The 5,000-nt window shown below is 52.1% G+C and overlaps 1 non-coding gene across 1 annotated transcript in view; it reads right to left on the reverse strand.

Moving 5' to 3' along the window:
* LOC124563347 overlaps positions 1 to 1,093 on the reverse strand; it is a 1,887-nt gene extending 794 nt beyond the window's left edge. Inside the window, exon 1 of the ribosomal RNA XR_006970109.1 lies at positions 1 to 1,093. This exon is cut by the window's left edge and continues 794 nt beyond it. This is a non-coding gene — a ribosomal RNA (small subunit ribosomal RNA).
* Positions 1,094 to 5,000: the final 3,907 nt, after the last annotated feature.

Below are 5,000 nucleotides of genomic sequence, written 5' to 3' on the forward strand. Positions count from 1 at the left end.
CTTCGAACCTCTAACTTTCGTTCTTGATTAATGAAAACATACTTGGCAAATGCTTTCGCTTCTGTTCGTCTTGCGACGATCCAAGAATTTCACCTCTAACGTCGCAATACGAATGCCCCCGCCTGTCCCTATTAATCATTACCTCGGGTTCCGAAAACCAACAAAATAGAACCGAGGTCCTATTCCATTATTCCATGCACACAGTATTCAGGCGGGCTTGCCTGCTTTAAGCACTCTAATTTGTTCAAAGTAAACGTGCCGGCCCACCGAGACACTCACTCAAGAGCACCCTGGTAGGATTGCAACGGGGTCCGCCTCGGGACGCACGAGCACGCACGAGGCGCGTCGCACGCCTTCAGCTCGCCCCACCGGCAGGACGTCCCACGATACATGCCAGTTAAACACCGACGGGCGGTGAACCAACAGCGTGGGACACAAATCCAACTACGAGCTTTTTAACCGCAACAACTTTAATATACGCTATTGGAGCTGGAATTACCGCGGCTGCTGGCACCAGACTTGCCCTCCAATAGATACTCGTTAAAGGATTTAAAGTGTACTCATTCCGATTACGGGGCCTCGGATGAGTCCCGTATCGTTATTTTTCGTCACTACCTCCCCGTGCCGGGAGTGGGTAATTTGCGCGCCTGCTGCCTTCCTTGGATGTGGTAGCCGTTTCTCAGGCTCCCTCTCCGGAATCGAACCCTGATTCCCCGTTACCCGTTACAACCATGGTAGGCGCAGAACCTACCATCGACAGTTGATAAGGCAGACATTTGAAAGATGCGTCGCCGGTACGAGGACCGTGCGATCAGCCCAAAGTTATTCAGAGTCACCAAGGCAAACGGACCGGACGAGCCGACCGATTGGTTTTGATCTAATAAAAGCGTCCCTTCCATCTCTGGTCGGGACTCTGTTTGCATGTATTAGCTCTAGAATTACCACAGTTATCCAAGTAACGTGGGTACGATCTAAGGAACCATAACTGATTTAATGAGCCATTCGCGGTTTCACCTTAATGCGGCTTGTACTGAGACATGCATGGCTTAATCTTTGAGACAAGCATATGACTACTGGCAGGATCAACCAGGGAGCTGCGTCAACTAGAGCTGAGCAGCCGGCCGCCCGGGAGTGTGTCCCGGGGGCCCGCGCGAACACGCAAGCGTCCGCTCAATTATTCTGCAAACAGGAGGAGGCTGAGCTCCCCTGCACGATACACCTCGAAACCCTCTCAGGTCCCGGCGGCGCGCAGCGCCGTCCTAAGTACTTGGTCGGGTTCGAGAGAGGCGCAATCGCCCGGAGTTTGGCGAGTAGACGCTTTAGGTGCGACCACCCGTGCTCCCAACTGAGCTTGCCGCTGCCGACAGAGGCCCGGGAGCGTGCTGTCGTGGCATTGCCGGCGGGAGACAACACGCGCCACCTACGGTGGCCGGCAGCTCCAACGCCAGCGCCACAGAAGGACAAAAGCCCCACTTGGGTGCCGAAGCGAACTCTCCCAGCACAGCGCACGCGCCAACACGTCCGCACAGCTGCGATACAAACCACCTGCGAGAACCGCAGAGGCGACCGAGCAGCAGACGGCGTCGCGGCGCCGAGCGCCGGGCGGCGGCGCATCCTCAGCGCACACAGTCCTCAATCGGACCAGCACACTGCAGATGTCCACCGCGCTTCGCACCGGGCCCGCGAGGACCTACTTTGGCCGCACGGCGCCGCGTGCAGGGTGCGCCGGCGCGCAGCTGCGCCGCCTGCCGCCTCCGTCGGCCGGCGCGCCTGCCACTGGCCGCCCCCCACCAGCCGGCTGTAGCGCGTGCGCCCACGCACCGCGCGGCCAGCACGCCGGGAGGCCCCCCCTCACCGGCCGGGGACGGTCCCACCCAGCCACCGCCGCGTATCGCTTCACACCCACATGCCATTCACGTTCGTGGGCATGGTGGGTATCGCTGAAACAACCGGTTGGTAGCTCAACCGATCGTCGCCATCACTGATTCACCTCTAGCGAGAACAACCGCACCACAACGGTTTACCAGTTGTTCATTTGCGTAACGTCACCAGCAAACGTAGACGTCCATCGCCATTTGCAAATTCAACGATTGTTGCATGCCTGTGTCAGGTGTCACGACACACTATGTCTGCCCACATACACGCAACAACATGTGCACGCTTCGCGAACACGTGGAAGGTGGCCCCCGTACGTATGCGATGTCCATTGCGCGAACGACTGTCAACCGGCCTCTGTCGCATGTCGCAGATGTGGAACGCAGTGCACCATGCTGTCACGGTGTGTGAGAAGAGACGACTACGTCTGACAACACGCGCCACTACATCAACAGACGGCTCATGCTGATCGCCATCCAGGGCATACCACACTGCAATCCGGCTCTTATAGGGAGACGACACATAGCTGAGTGCACAACAGTTGGACCGCATGGTTCGCCGTTGTTGGCGCAGTCGTTGTACGGTCACATGTACCACGATGTATCATTCAGTACATGAGGACCAATGTGCAGTACAGTGTGTGATTTGGACGTACAACATCAGCGGACAGTTGACACAGGCCGTACCACAGCGTAGGCTAAGTGCTTCGCCATGCGAATGCCAATGAACAACTGCGAAGGGCATTGAGCATGTACGTCCTGCTGCCATCCACATTACAGTGTATCGCTGCAAGGTGTTTAACATGAAGCGATACACTGGGGACCAGGCAGTGCGAGTAGCAAACTATATTGCGGGGGTTGCAGTTAGGCAACACTACACTAATTTAACGCGTCGTATGACAATTACAGAGCGGGTTAAGGCCCAACGTGTGTTGGGTTAAGGCCCAACGTGTGTTGGGTTAAGGCCCAACGTGTGTTGGGTTAAGGCCCAACGTGTGTTGGGTTAAGGCCCAACGTGTGTTGGGTTAAGGCCCAACGTGTGTTGGGTTAAGGCCCAACGTGTGTTGGGTTAAGGCCCAACGTGTGTTGGGTTAAGGCCCAACGTGTGTTGGGTTAAGGCCCAACGTGTGTTGGGTTAAGGCCCAACGTGTGTTGGGTTAAGGCCCAACGTGTGTTGGGTTAAGGCCCAACGTGTGTTGGGTTAAGGCCCAACGTGTGTTGGGTTAAGGCCCAACGTGTGTTGGGTTAAGGCCCAACGTGTGTTGGGTTAAGGCCCAACGTGGGTTGGGTTAAGGCGCAACGTGGGTTGGGTTAAGGCCCAACGTGGGTTGGGTTAAGGCGCAACGTGGGTTGGGTTAAGGCGCAACGTGGGTTGGGTTAAGGCGCAACGTGGGTTAGGTTAAGGCGCAACGTAGGTTAGGTTAAGGCGCAATATAGGTTAGGTTAAGGCGCAATATAGGTTAGGTTAAGGCGCAATATAGGTTAGGTTAAGGCGCAATATAGGTTAGGTTAAGGCGCAATATAGGTTAGGTTAAGGCGCAACGTAGGTTAGGTTAAGGCGCAACATAGGTTAGGTTAAGGCGCAACATAGGTTAGGTTAAGGCGCAACATGGGTTAGGTTAAGGCGCAATATAGGTTAGGTTAAGGCACAATATGGGTTAGGTTAAGGCACAATATGGGTTAGGTTAAGGCACAATATGGGTTAGGTTAAGGCACAATATGGGTTAGGTTAAGGCACAATATGGGTTAGGTTAAGGCACAATATGGGTTAGGTTAAGGCACAATATGGGTTAGGTTAAGGCACAATATGGGTTAGGTTAAGGCACAATATGGGTTAGGTTAAGGCACAATATGGGTTAGGTTAAGGCACATATGGGTTAGGTTAAGGCACAATATGGGTTAGGTTAAGGCACAATATGGGTTAGGTTAAGGCACAATATGGGTTAGGTTAAGGCACAATATGGGTTAGGTTAAGGCACAATATGGGTTAGGTTAAGGCACAATATGGGTTAGGTTAAGGCACAATATGGGTTAGGTTAAGGCACAATATGGGTTAGGTTAAGGCACAATATGGGTTAGGTTAAGGCACAATATGGGTTAGGTTAAGGCACAATATGGGTTAGGTTAAGGCACAATATGGGTTAGGTTAAGGCACAATATGGGTTAGGTTAAGGCACAATATGGGTTAGGTTAAGGCACAATATGGGTTAGGTTAAGGCACAATATGGGTTAGGTTAAGGCACAATATGGGTTAGGTTAAGGCACAATATGGGTTAGGTTAAGGCACAATATGGGTTAGGTTAAGGCACAATATGGGTTAGGTTAAGGCACAATGTGGGTTAGGTTAAGGCACAACGTGGGTTAGGTTAAGGGCACAACGTGGGTTAGGTTAAGGCACAACGTGGGTTAGGTTAAGGCACAACGTGGGTTAGGTTAAGGCACAACGTGGGTTAGGTTAAGGCACAACGTGGGTTAGGTTAAGGCACAACGTGGGTTAGGTTAAGGCACAACGTGGGTTAGGTTAAGGCACAACGTGGGTTAGGTTAAGGCACAATACGGGTTAGGTTAAGGCACAATACGGGTTAGGTTAAGGCACAATACGGGTTAGGTTAAGGCACAATACGGGTTAGGTTAAGGCACAATACGGGTTAGGTTAAGGCACAATACGGGTTAGGTTAAGGCACAATACGGGTTAGGTTAAGGCACAATACGGGTTAGGTTAAGGCACAATACGGGTTAGGTTAAGGCACAATACGGGTTAGGTTAAGGCACAATACGGGTTAGGTTAAGGCACAATACGGGTTAGGTTAAGGCACAATACGGGTTAGGTTAAGGTACAATACGGGTTAGGTTAAGGCACAATACGGGTTAGGTTAAGGCACAATACGGGTTAGGTTAAGGCACAATATGGGTTAGGTTAAGGCACAATATGGGTTAGGTTAAGGCACAATATGGGTTAGGTTAAGGCACAATATGGGTTAGGTTAAGGCACAATATGGGTTAGGTTAAGGCACAATATGGGTTAGGTTAAGGCACAATATGGGTTAGGTTAAGGCACAATATGGGTTAGGTTAAGGCACAATATGGGTTAGGTTAAGGCACAATATGGGTTAGGTTAAGGCACAA

The sequence above is a fragment of the Schistocerca americana genome, unplaced genomic scaffold (assembly GCF_021461395.2).
Source record: "Schistocerca americana isolate TAMUIC-IGC-003095 unplaced genomic scaffold, iqSchAmer2.1 HiC_scaffold_1192, whole genome shotgun sequence".
Classification (NCBI taxonomy): Eukaryota; Metazoa; Arthropoda; class Insecta; order Orthoptera; family Acrididae; genus Schistocerca; species Schistocerca americana.